The sequence below is a fragment of the Hypanus sabinus genome, chromosome 3 (genome assembly GCF_030144855.1).
Source record: "Hypanus sabinus isolate sHypSab1 chromosome 3, sHypSab1.hap1, whole genome shotgun sequence".
Taxonomy (NCBI): domain Eukaryota; kingdom Metazoa; phylum Chordata; class Chondrichthyes; order Myliobatiformes; family Dasyatidae; genus Hypanus; species Hypanus sabinus.
The window spans coordinates 119,658,361-119,672,507 of record NC_082708.1 but is presented as its reverse complement, the minus strand read 5'-3'; positions in this window follow the sequence as shown (position 1 = coordinate 119,672,507).

Genomic DNA, 14,147 nt, shown 5'->3' with positions numbered 1-14,147 from the left:
GGATCCTGGGACACTGCCAGGTTTTTACTAGGGCCTTGACCTGCTTTAAACATTTCATGAGAATTTAAATCATTTTTGGGACTAACATTAGTGAATATAATAATAATGAGAGAGATTCAGATTCTGTTTTCAATAACCCGACAAATTCAGTACATGTTAAATTACAAATATACGTATTAAATAGTGAAAGACTATGACACTAAAAGTTTGATAAATAATCAGAAGCAGGATGCTGTTTAAACCTTGTCAGTCTGCACAATGCTGGATGCTGGTGTTAACAGCACTTCATTTGTTAATGTCATTTAAGGCTAGATTTGCATTAGGATTGCAGGTCCCCAATCCTCTCTGCACCATGCCTCACACCAAGCTGCTAAAGCCTCTTTTGTCCTTGATTGCTCCAACCATCTGTCCCTGAGAGGTTTGTTACTCAGTTTGCTAAGGGCAAAAGAAAGAATTATTGTGCAATATTAACTGGTGAAGTTTTCATGAAGAGAAGCAATAATAGCTAATGGATAATGGAGGGTTTCACAGAAGCTGGATAAATAGAAATATTCCTACAGACCTCTTCTGCAAAAAATCATTAGGTCACTATTGAGAATGCTTCTGAACGTTCAAATAGTCTTCATATTTTCTCGGTTTAATTATGATTATTTTACAGCATTCAGTAATATTTCCATTAATGCTGAAACCAACAATTAAACTCCCCACAATGCTGATATTTCTATTTTTCCTGACCAATGTCTTTATCCTTTGCTTTCCTTTAAAGATTCACTTCCTTCCGTTCTAAAAGTCAAATGACACAACCCGTCATTACAAGGTCCTTTGCTAGTCGTCGTCGTGAGCAAGAGGCGCAGTTAATTTATTTCTCTCACTAGCATCAACTAATTAAAAGACCTCTTCAATTAATATTCTGAAGATCAACAAAGTTTAAAAGCAGGATAATATTCAGTGGAAAAGGTGAATTAAAGCAGTGCCACTGAGTGGGGAGAGATAGTAGAGGATGGGGAGGAATTACTAACTTTCTGCAGTCTCTCTGGGAGCAATACCTCGGGTGAGGGAGAGGGAGAATCATGAACTAGCGGGTGAGAGGTGAATCCAGGTGAGGGGGGAAAGTAGAAAGGTGGGTGGGGGGAAGTGGGAATGTTGTGAGAAGCTGGGAAGTGATAGAGAGAAGAGGTAAAGTGTTGAAGGAGGTGGAATCTGATAGGAGAGGACAGTAGATCTGATAGGAGAGGAAGGAAGGTGTGGGTGATGGGCAGTTCTTGAGGGCAGGGGAGGTGAAAGAGAAGAGATGTAAGCACCAAAGGGTTAGGGGAAAACAAAGTGGAAGGGGGGAGAGAATGGAGGGAAATGGTTCCTAGAAGCTGGAGAAATCGACGTTAATGCTGTCAGGCTGCAGACTAACAAGACAGAATAGGAAGTGTTGCTCCTCCAACATTATTCACAAGATCACAAGACAAAGGAGCAGAAGTAGGCCATTCAGCCCATTGAGTCTGCTCTGCCAGTCCACCATGAGCTAAACTATTCTCCCCTCTAGTTCCAATTTCCAGCTTTTTCCTCAAATCTAGCTTCAAACTTGGAAGTAGAGGAGTGTGTGGACATATCAATGTTGGGATGGAAAGTGGAATTGAAGTATCTGGTCACCAGGAGATCCCGGCTGTTATGGTGGATGGAGTGAACAGGCCCAACAAAGTGATTCTCCATTCTGCATCAGGTGTCACCAATGTAGCGGGAGTCACTTGGGAAGCAATGAATGAAATGAATGACTCTAATGTAATGTTTTATGAAGTGCTACCTCACCTGGAAGGACTGTGTAAGAGGCCCTAAATGTCGGGAAGTGAGGAGGTGTAAAATTTAGCACGTTTGCGGGGATAAGTGCCTGAAGGGGGATTAGTGGGGGTGGACTAGCAGACAAGAGAATTGCAGAGAGAGTGATCCCTGTGGAGAGTGGAGCAAGGGGAAGCTGTGCCTGATGATGGGATCTTCCTCCACACCCTTTTATTCTGGCTTCTGCCCTCTTTCTATCCAATACTGATGAAGCATCTTGGCCTGAGCATGACTCTGCATTCCCCTCCGTAGATGCAGAGTTCCTTCAGTATATTACGAGTCCTGCTCCAGATTTCCAACATCTGCAGAATTTCTAGTGTCTCCAAGACTGCTGGAAATGATCAGCAGTTAAGGCAAATCTGTGGAGAAAGACATGGAGTTAATGTTCCAGGTTGGTTACCTATCAGAATTCAAGCGATTTACCTGAAAAATTAACTCTTTTGTTAAATTTTAACCATTATATTCAGTTCAAGACCACCTACACTACACTACCAGTAATTTCTAACAAACATACTCCAATCTGAAATGTTGACACTGTTTCTTCTTTCCCAGAGTGTGGCCTGACCTGTTGCATGTTTCCCGTATTTTCTGGTTCATTTTTCATTTCCAGTATCTACAGTTGTTCGTTATTTTTTTATTTGAGTAACTTATCTTCTTCATCCAGTCGACTCTGTTCCAGGAACCAATTCAGGTGTATCTAAGAACAAATGGGCTGTACAGAAACAACAAACACGAGGAAATCTGCAGATGCTGGAAATTCAAACAACAACACACACAAAATGCTGGTGGAACACAGCAGGCCAGGCAGCATCTATAGGGAGAAGCGCTGTCGACGTTTCGGGCCGAGACCCTTCGTCTTACTAACTTTCCTTTCGGTTAGTCCTGACGAAGGGTCTCGGCCCGAAACGTCGATGCTGCCTGGCCTGCTGTGTTTCATCAGCATTTTGTGTGTGCAGAAACAATCAGCTTTTATTTCTTCTGATGCTTTTGTCAGCATCAAAAGATTTTAAGGGATCAAAAGCATCACGTGGCTCAGCACAGGTTAGATGGGCTGAAGAACCTGTTTCTGTGCTGTACTTCTCTATACCTGTGACTCATCGCTTCCCACAAACCTTTGCAACTTGAAACATCCATAGAGAACTGTAAGAACTTGTAGAATTGTAGCTGCAGCCAGATTTTGAACTACTGGCAAACACCAGAAAATTGTGGAATACTGGTAAATATTCGTACATTGCCCTAAGGATCCTTCCAGCTCATTTGGCTTCCGCAATGTGCAATTATATACCAGTAGTTCAACAGCTGAGGTGATGTCACCAGACAGAGTATTGGGCACCAAGGTGGCGACGTTGGCAAGAAATGAGATGGTTGCTATATTCTACCTGTTCTACATACCACTGCTCATTCATTGTGCCTGTGCTAACCCCTCACGAGAGCATCACTCACAAACGTGTCAGCACACAATGGGCGCCAGGTTGAAGCTCTGGGGGCTTCTGAGCATGCACAAAACTAGAGTCAAAGAGTTCTGTTTCACGGCATTTTATTTCCTGATGCCAGATAATTAGCAAGGTGTGGTGGAATCTGCTTGTCCCTCTGCAGCCTTTTACTAACACTATGCAAATATTCACAGGGGCAGTTATTCCCCACTGTTTAGTATTGGATTAAGTATTTCTCCTCATTCAACTGTAAAATGGGCGAAATTTTAGGCCAGTTAAATAAACCCAGATGCTGATTGTGTTTGCTGGAGAGTACTGATGCCCATGGCTGGATTATGGCCGTCATTTTATGCTCTAAGAAAGGAACACAGGCATGGTTTGTAAAATTGTATTTTTTAACATTGCAAATTGATTTCTTTGGTCTTGCTTTAACGCAGAGTGTGTGGAATTTCTATTGGCCTTCTAAAGCTATGATCAGACTTTAATTTCCTGAGCATTATCTCTTCTAGATATCTCTCTTACAACTTTAGCTAAATCTTTGTTCAGAAATGTAACATAAAAGTCCTTAACAATCTACAGTCTCGGAATGTAAATGACTAAATCTAATTTCATGGGTATTCTGCGTTTCAAGAGTGCAATGTTCTCCTCCCCCCACCCCCCCACCAAGCAAAGTGAAAATCACTCTCTTGATAATATTGTAATATCATTTACACGTTCCTGTTGTTTTCAGCAATACATTTTTTTACTCACTGTCTCAAAGGACTGGTATTTTGATATCGTGTGATAGCACCAGCAAAAAATAAGGCATAAATAAAGTGGCAGAACTGTTGAGGTGCTATTAAGATTTCATAGAATTGCCAACTGTTTTGCTTGGATACCATGACCTACCGCCTGAATGAACGCAATCAAGAACTAACGACAGGCATCTTAGGTTTAGAGCCATCAACTGGAAACACTTCAGGATTGTGAGGATCGGACGGTAGCAATGATTGAACTCATGTTCTTATTGGCAATCCAGTGGTTTAGTTATCAATCTGATAAACATACTGTGATTTAATTGCCCTGGCTTATTATTTCAGTATCATTGCATTTGGGCTATTTTACCGCAGTTGTCCTCTTTTAAGTTATGGCACACTAAATTAAATGCAGGTTTATTACCTACGCATTATCACAGAAAACTCATTGCCAGAGCCTCTTCATTCATCTATATCCTACCAGGATACACGTGCAAAAAAAACACATAGTTAAAACTCCAATTATTTTCCAAATATCATAAGACATTCAAATATAGAATGAACTGTTTAGCCCATCCAGTGGGTCCTTCAAATAATTAATTATTGCTTACTTTAGTTTTCATTTTCATTTATAGTGCAAAGTCGTCGATTTGATTTGCTCTTCCAATTTTGTGTGAAGACTTGCCTGTAACCTAGTAAAACATTTGTCCTCTTGTATTTCTTACACAATTGACTTTGAAATTTAACGTAACTTGGCTTTCCCTTAACTCTATTATGCATGTATTTCAGACTCCTTTGTAGGCTGAAATGTACAAGTTCGCTCAATCCTTTTTTCTAAAGTGATATCTCTAAGTTTGTGATAAACTTTCAACTTTGTAGTCCTTCTGCACTTAAATGTCTCGTGTCACTGAAATTGAAATTAGAAACACCACGTAAAATGTGACCTGCTTTGCATATATGGCCTCATAAAAGCATAGAGAAGTACAGCATAGAAACAGGCCTTTTGGCTCATCTAGTCCATGCCAAAACCATTTAAACTGCCTACTCCCATCGACCTGCATCATGACCATAGACCTCCATATCAATGGTATCCATACACTTACAGAACTTTGGCTGGGGATGTTTATTTCACTTGATGATAACTGAGAACAATATTTTTATAATGAAGACAATATAATAACCAATATGATTTTTTACAAAGAATATTTAACATAAAAATATCTCTGAACACACTCTAAAGAGGCACTTGAAAATAGATGCTGAGTCACAATGTGAGAAAATGGAAAAGGTTCCCATTAGTCCAGACAAATATTTCATAAGATCCTAGTTATTAACCTGATAAACTCTTGAATTTGAAATTATGTCATGCAGCAAGGACCATTGAGGAAGATTTGTATGATGGTGGGCTGTCATGGTAATTAGAGGCTGTGGTTTAAAAAGTGAACTTTGATGCAGTGAAATGGCAATACACAAACACACTTCTGCAGGTTTCCTCATGTCCTTCCTATACCGCCATTATGATTATCAGTTGCCTCTCCCTGAAAGATTTCCAAATTATTCCAGCTGAGCTAAGTGGTGATCTGGAAGCAAGGTGACACATCACTGAGGTTTTACATGGTAATGTAGAAAGACATTTTTATTGGAAGAAGCTGATGATGATGTTGTCATATCTGCTGTAGTCAGGCATCTGGACTTATCTTGTTTCTCGTGAATGTGTCTGTTATGAACAGGGTATTAGACACCATCAACTTCTCCCTTATTATTTTCTGGATTTGCAAGGCCCATTCCTTTCAAAATGGCACTATTATAGAAGATCACCATAATGCTGAAAACTCTTGCTGGTTTATGTCATGGAACTCTCCCTGAGATTGGACGAATGGCCTACGATTTCCAATCCGTCCCAATGTGACAATGCTAAACCAGCTGTGTCTGCTCTGCTATCAGCCATCCTGTTGACTTCCTTTTTCTGAGCAGCGTGGCAGCTGGAAATGGAGCAATCATGGTGACGTGCGCATCATCTTCAGCATGTAAAATGGCACAGTTACTCCCTTTCTCAAAACTGACAGCTGGGAATAAGGTTCTCTCCCTCTCATGAACTCACTTACTCTTTCAGGTAAGCATACGACCTCATATCAATTCCAGTTTGTTGAGGTGAGAACCTAGCCTCCCACACAATCTGTTGTAAATCCCATTCTCTGCTCTGATGAATCACTGTGGAACTTATCAATACTAAAAATAAACCTGAATACAATAGGTCTGACCTAAAGGACTTCAGAACAGAAATGGGTCATTCAATCATTATGACTTTGTTGGTTATTTGAGAAAACTGAGTATCATTTTCATTTCCATAAAGTTCACAATTCTCCATGGCCCTGTAACATTGTTTCTCCATTCTTGCTTCTCTTTGGCAAATTACTACTGAAGCTGCCTCTAGCAACTTACCAAGAGTGCATCCCAGACCATGACAGCTCAGTGTGCTAACATAAATAGTCTTCACATCTCACCTCTGGTTCTATAACCAATAAAGTTAGGTTTCTGATGCACCTGCTACTGCAAACTCCTTTTAGTACTGCATTTATTCATCAGAAACTATCTCCATGTCTTCAGAAGGCTCAACGTTCCCTAAGGAGAACACAATCAGCTTCTCATGTCTTTCCACATTACGGAAGTTTCTTTTTCAAGGCACCATGCTCACTGTAATTTCTGCTAGGATTAAAGGTAGGCTTGCTGGTGGGGATCCTACAACATCTGACAACACCAGAATAAAATTGATGGTCCCTAAATTAATTTGCTGGAGGAAGATGTAACGCCACAGAAACTGGAAGAAGGAACTTATGGTGGTAACCGGGAAGGCTTGGTTCGAGGCTGCAATTTGATCTGCATCAAATTTTACAGCCACTCTTTGGATTCAATCTAAGAAGCAAGTTAATGACCTAACCAAATCAGGAATGAAGGAAGGCTGACATTTATCTAAATTCTACCAAACCCAAAAATCCAACATCTCCACATTGCTTTCTCAACCCTTCAATTCCCTCACCTACAAACCTTCCCCTAATGTTTTTCCTCACACCCTGTCTATCCGTACACCTCTGATCTATGTGATTGTGCATTTTTCCTGTTTTTCACCCTCCACAAATGTTCTCTGTCCAGTGGATTACCAGGAATTGTTATGCTCCTTCAAAGCTGTATCTTTTCCACTTTGCTGGAGAAGAGAGCACAGAACATGCATAACAAGCAGGAACTGAAAATGTTCTTCAAGTTGAATAGGTTAGGGTTTTATTCCCAGGAGCGTAGAAGATTGAGGGGTGATTTGATAGAGGTATATAAAATTATGATGGGTATAGACAGAGTGAATCCAAGCAGGCTTTTTCCACTGAGGCTAGGGGAGAAAAAAAAACAGAGGATATGCGTTAAGGGTGAAGGGGGAAAAGTTTAAAAGGAACATTAGGGAGGGCTTCTTCGCACAGAGAGTGGTTGGAGTGTGGAATGAGCTGCCAGCCTTTTAACATTTAAGAAAAACTTGGACAAGTACATGGATGAGAAGGTGTATGGAGGGATATGGGCCAGGTGCAGGTCAGTGGGACTAGGCAGCAAAATGGTTCGGCACAGCCAAGAAAGGCCAAAAGGCCTGTTTCTGTGCTGGAATGTTCATTGGTTCTAAGTCACTTTCAGGTGGATGAGTTTCTCTACACCTGAACTTGAAGTTGGGGGATGAGGGCTTGGCAGCAAGCTGTCATACAACAACAATTGTACTGATAATGCCAACAGTGAGTAAAACTGAATTACTGTCATCATGGCAATTTGTTGCTTTATTATTTTCACTAATTCATTTAATTTAGCCCACATTGGGGCTCCATATTTGATGAAGGCCTGCAGCTGTTCTGAAGGCTTCAGAGAGTGAATGCCATATCATTCACCAGCTCAGACACTCTTACCTCAGTGGAAAATGGCCACCCACTGATTTTCACAATTTCTCAGCAACAATAGTTGGTTTGTTGGCTATAGAAAATCATGTCAGAGGAGGTGGTCCTCTCTGGGCATTGCTCAAGTGAACACAAGACACCTGGCTTCTTCGCTAAAAGGGTTAATCATCAAGCAGGAGCAAAGGCAGGATGTTCTGTTAGTTATAGCTCAGTGGCAGCAATACCTCAATTGAAGCAGTCAGTCCTGAGTTTAAAATCAGCCTCAGGAATTGAGCCCAAATGTCTGCTCTGATATTCTTCTGCAGAGCTAAAGGAGTAATGTACTGGTGCCAGTGGCATCTTTTCAATAAGGCATTAAAAAAAGAGCCTGTCTGTCCTCTTAGTTGGACCTGAAAGGTTTTCAACAGAGGCCCGGACCTAGGCATGTACTTGTCCATCAATCAAATCAAATTGACAGCCTATAGCACAGCAGTGATCGCACATCAGAAATAGATCATCCTCCAAGAAAACTATGGGACATCCTGAAAATTACGTACAAAATGTATTATGTAAATACGTCTTTCCTTCTCTTGCCTTGCAAGCACATATCATGATCGCAATGAGAACCCTTCAAACTTCCGATGTTTGGTAGACCACAGTGTAGAGCATCAACCTATGAATTTGGCAGACTCATTAACATGTCTCCCTGGATTACATAGATTCTATATCTGATATGCCATGCAGCTGGCAGGGGATGTAAAATGCAGCAGTTGTGTGAGTCCAGAGGGTCATAAGCAAGGACCTGCAGACTTTTGCGCAACTTAAATGGGATGACTGGCAACAAAACATTGGCCTTGTTCTGCTTACCAATTTGCAACAAAACAAACGGAAGAATAACATGGAAAGACAACACAGAAATGTGAATTTGCCTCAAACAGCTTATCCCTGCCCAACATGTCATGATAAACAACTTTGGACCTGAGGAGGGATGGTTTATGTGAGGCCCTCACAGGCCCCAGAACCCAGAGGAAAGCAACCAACAGCATCTCAGCCATCAGAGCAGATTGGCTCTGCCTCTGCTGAAACAGCATAGACGACACCAATTACGAGCACAATGAACGAGATTGAAATTAAGCTCAAACAAGTATTTTAGTGATCATTTTCATGGAGTGGTCAATGTACTGGGCAAGAACTCCAAATGGCTGAGCAAAAGACCCAATGGCATGTAGTCACTATCCACTGTTTCCCTGTGATCACTTCCTTCAACCTCCACACAAGCCATCAGCATGCTGCTTCCTCTGTGATTTCGACGCACCACAATGGCCTAAAATGGAGAGGGGTAACAAATTCTTCAGGCCACCTGTCTGTAGTGAGCAGAATACCAAATTAAACCAACCCCTTTTGCCTGCACAGGATCTACATTCCACCATTCCTTGCATATACAAGAGTCAGGACAAAAGCCTATTGAATCTCTCCAACATACCTTTGACTGCTGGCAATGCATTCCAGGCATCTAACATAGTCTAAGTAAAAAAAACTTACCCCCCCCCCCCACATCCTCTTTAAGGTTCTGCCTCTTACCTTAAATACCTGAACCATACACAAAAGCTGAAAGAACTCCGCAGGTCATGCAGCTTCTATGGAAAAGAGGAAATAGTCATCATTTTGAGTTGAACCCCTTCATCAGGACTGGAAAAAAGGATGAGGTCAGAGTGAGAGGATGGGGTGAAGGGAGGAAGAAATACAAAGTAGTAGGAGATAGGTGAAACCAGGAAAGAAAGAGGAGCGAAGTAAAGAGCTGGGAAGTCAATTGGTGAAAGAGATAGAGGGCTGGAGAAGGGAAATCTGATATGAGAGGGCAGCAGGCCATGGAAGAAAGGGAGGGGGGAGGAGCATCGGAGGGAGGTGATGGGCTGGTAAGGAGATATGGTGAGAGAGGGAAATGGGAATGAGGAATGGTGAAGTGGGGATGTGGGGGGGGGGGGGGACATTACCAGAAGTTCAGGAAATCAATGTTAATACCATCAGATTAGAGGCTACCCAGACAGAACATGAGGTGTTGCTCCTCCAACCTGACAGCTTCCTCATCACAGCAATAGAGAAGGCCATGGACTGACGTTTCGGAATGGGAATGGGAAGTAGAATTAAAATGAGTGGCCACTGGGAGATCCCGCTTTCTCTGGCAGACTCAGCAGGTCTTGGTGAAGTGGTCTCCCAATCTACACTGGGTCTCATCGACATACAAGAGGCCACATTAGGAGCAACCAACAGACTCACAGGTGAAGAGTCGGCTTCAGCTGGAAGTACTGTTTGGGGTCCTGAAAGGTGGTGAGGGAGGGCGTGTAGGGGCAGGTGTAGCACTTGTTCCGCTTGCAAGGACAAGCACCAGGATGGAGATCAGTGAGGAGGGACAAATGAACAAGGAAGTCACTTAGGGAGTGATCCCTGCGGAAAAGCAGAAAGTGGGGGGGGGGAGGGAAAGGTATGCTTAGTGGTGGGATCCCACTGGAGGTGGCAGAGAATTATTTGCTGGATGCGGAGGCCGGTGGGGTGGTATGTGAGGTGAAGAGGAATCCTATCCCTAGTGGGGTGGCGGGAGGATGGGTGAGGGCAGACTCATGAAAAATGGAAGAGATGTGGGTGAGAACAGGATTAATGGTGGAAGAAGGGAACCCCCTTTCTTTGCAGGATGGAGGAAATCTCTTTAGTTCTGGAATGAAAAGCCACACCCTGAGAATAGATGCAGTGAAGACAGAAGAATTAAAAGAAGGAGATGGCATTTTTACAAGTAACCACATGGGAAGGGGTATAGTCCAGGAGACAGCTTATCCACTGATATGTTTTATAAACCTACTGATTCTCACAGCTACTTGGACTATACCTCTTCCCACCCTGTTACTTCCCTTATCTCCTTACCTTCCCATCACCTTTCCCTTTCTTCCATGGCCTTCTGTTCTCTCCTATCAGATTCCCCCTTCTGCAGCCCCTTATCTCTTTCACCAATTGACTTCCCAGCCCTTTCCTTCACTCCTCTCCCTCTCCCAGACTCACCTATCAGCTACTACCATGTACTTCTCCAGTCCTGATGAAGGGTCTCAGCCCAAAAAACGGTTTATTCACTTCCATAGATGCTGCCTGGCCTGCTGAGTTCCTCCAGAATTTTGGGTGCATTGCTTGGATTTCCTGCGTCTGAAAACTTTCTCTTGCTTGCCTTAAATACCTTCCACTACTGTATTCAACATTTTTACCCTGGGGAAAATTATTCTGGTTCTCTACCCTACTATGCTCTGATAAGTTCATAAATGTTACATGCTCTCACACAGCACCTGAGAAACATTCTACAGAACAAACAAAAATGCCTGCAGTACTTTAAGTGCCACACAACCAATTTTTGTACAACTGCAACACATCTACCTGACATGTCCACTCTATGTCCTTGCAATGAAAACAGTAGCGTAGTGGTTAGCACAACGTTTTACAGTTCCATTTCCTGCTGCTACCTGTACATGCTCACTGTGACCATGTGGGTTTCCTCCACAAGCTCCAGCTTCCTCCCACAGTTCGGTGGGCAGGTTAACTGGTCATTGTAAATTTTCCCATGATTAGGCTAGGATTAAATTGGGGGATTGTTTGTATCTGCATTTGCACAGTTTGTTTACAAATAACAGCTTACAGTTACTGTTCAATGGATTTGTTAAGTACGCCCTTAGATAAAGAATCTCAGGGTTGTATGCGGGGACATGTATGTACCCTGATAGTAAATTTTACTTTGAACTTTGAACTTTGGATTGCTGGCTCAAAGAGCTGAAAGGGCCTATACCGCAGTCTATGCCCTAGCAATGAAGACAGTGCCTTCTTTACTACTTTACCTATTTGCATGGCTTATTTCAGCGAGGTCTGTACTTGGACCCCAAGATCCTCTTGCACATCAGTGCTGTAAACATACAGTATGTGTTTGTGCGTGTGATGCTTAATTTATTGCACATGCTGTTTTCTCAGAACCCAGAATCTCACACAAAGCCAGGCTCTGGCCGCCCATATCATTCATGTGCATTTTTATATACATTGAGCCAGGGCCTTTACTAAATTCCCACGTCAACCTACCAACTGTGGTTTATTAGGAATGAGTAATGGTTAATAAGGGGAATTTATGACATTATGAAACAATTAACTGGAATGTCATTTCTGATTTTCATTTCCTAAGGTCAGAGCTCCCCAGCAGGAGTTTTAATTCATCTGGTTATTTGAGCAATATCTACCCAGGTAATTGAAGCCTTTAGTTTACCTCAGCAATTGAGGTGACATTTATGAATCACCCTGTTGCTATTAAGATTAATTACATAATTCAAACCCCTCAATTGGATACTCTAATACAACAGCACTTAAAGAAATATCTCTGAATGCCTTTCATGTGTAATTCACTGAGACTGTCTAACATTTGGCACAGAAAAAAGATCTGTTGACTTGATAAAAAAAGTTCAGAATAAAAAATTTATATGTATAAAGGTAAGAGCACAACCATTTTTTGACTTCTTTCAGATCCCTATCATCATCACAATAGTAATATTTTCAAAATCCCAAAGAATACATTTATACACAACCCTAATGAAAATGTAGATTCACACTGCCCAGCTCAAGCAGGTGCTCTTCAGTAATGTGCAAATGATAGTTTTCTGGAGAAGACTAAATGGAAGTGCCAGTCAAGATCTCAGAAGGTTACGAGAGAACAATCTGCACCTTGCCCTCGCAAGACTTCTCCATCTGTGAGGCAAAGCTTGAGCATCTCCTTTTCAACATTTGAATCCTGGTGGTGGATTTCTGAGCGTAATTCACCGATGCCTATCATGCAGTGCAGGGTGAATTTAACTGGCTTTAGTACTCTGAGTAATCAAATACTGCTTATATCACCTCAGTGAAAGTTAGACTTTGGTTGGCTGTCTCATAGAAAGTAGAACACTGCTTCACACGTTAGTCAGTCACACAGAGTGAGTCAGAACATTAGAAGTTCAAGGATAGAGCCAGAAATGTCAGATATTTTAAATTGCAGAGAAAAGGGATGGGAGGAGAGAATAAAGAGATTCAATGTCACTTGACAGCCAGTAATGTAAGCTTGTTAATGAGGCAGCAGTGCTGTTGCAGAGAGTGTAATGGTCTCACAGCTTCAGTAACTCAGGTCCTGACCTCCTAAGGACATTGTGGGCTTCCCCTGGTGCCTTGGTTTCCTTCCACATCCCAAAGACATCCTGGGTGCAAGGTTAACTTGCTACTGTAAGTGGATAGCCAAGGAATTAGTGGGCATGTAAGAGGGAATAAATTACAGGGAAATGTGTGTGGGAATAGAACTGAAGGGGATGCTCTGACAGCTAGCATAGGCTTGATGAGTCAAATGGTCTCCTTCTATCTTGTGAGGAAATACATGGAAATATATGATGAATAATCTGCCTTGAGGAAATATACAGTAATTAGATGGAAGGGAACAGAGAATGGGAAAAGTGTCAGTTTTGAAACAATGATAGACACTGATGAATCAGGACATATGAAAAATGGGAAATTTAAAAAAAACATAGAGAAACAGAATGACAGAGAAAGGCCAGCTGGCACTTGCGGTGAATGAAAAGCAAATTGACCTTTCAAGTTGACAACTATTCATCAAAGCTGGTTAGTATGATGCAAATTGGAAAGGCTGGATATCTGAATTTAAGGATGAGACCCAATCCTTAAGAGGGCCTGTTCTCTCCCAAGCAATCCAATCCTTTTACTTTTTCTATTCTTACAGAATCTTTTGGGATTCACTTTTATCATATCTGCCAGGGATATAACGTTCTGCCCTCCTAATTTCCTTAAGTGTATTAGTCATCAAGGAATTTACTCAGTCCCTGTTGTCTATATCTGACATATGCCTCCATTTCTCTGAGCAGATCCCAATATCTCTCGTCACCTAAGATTCCCTAATCTTAACAGTCTTGCTCTTCACTCTAACAAGAAGATGCTGGGCTTGAACTCTTACTCTTTTTTATAAGCCTCCCATTTGCCAGGTGTCTTTTTACTTGTAAAATATCTCTCCTGATCAACTTTGGAGAATCCCTGCCTGATGCCATTGAAATTAGCCTTCTCTCAGATTAGGACTTCAATTTGAGGACTAGTCTTATATTTTACCAGGAGTAATTCAAAGCTGATAGAAATATAGTCAATGGTCCCAACGAGCTCCCCACACGGAAACATCAAACCTTTGCCCAGCCTCATTTCTAAAG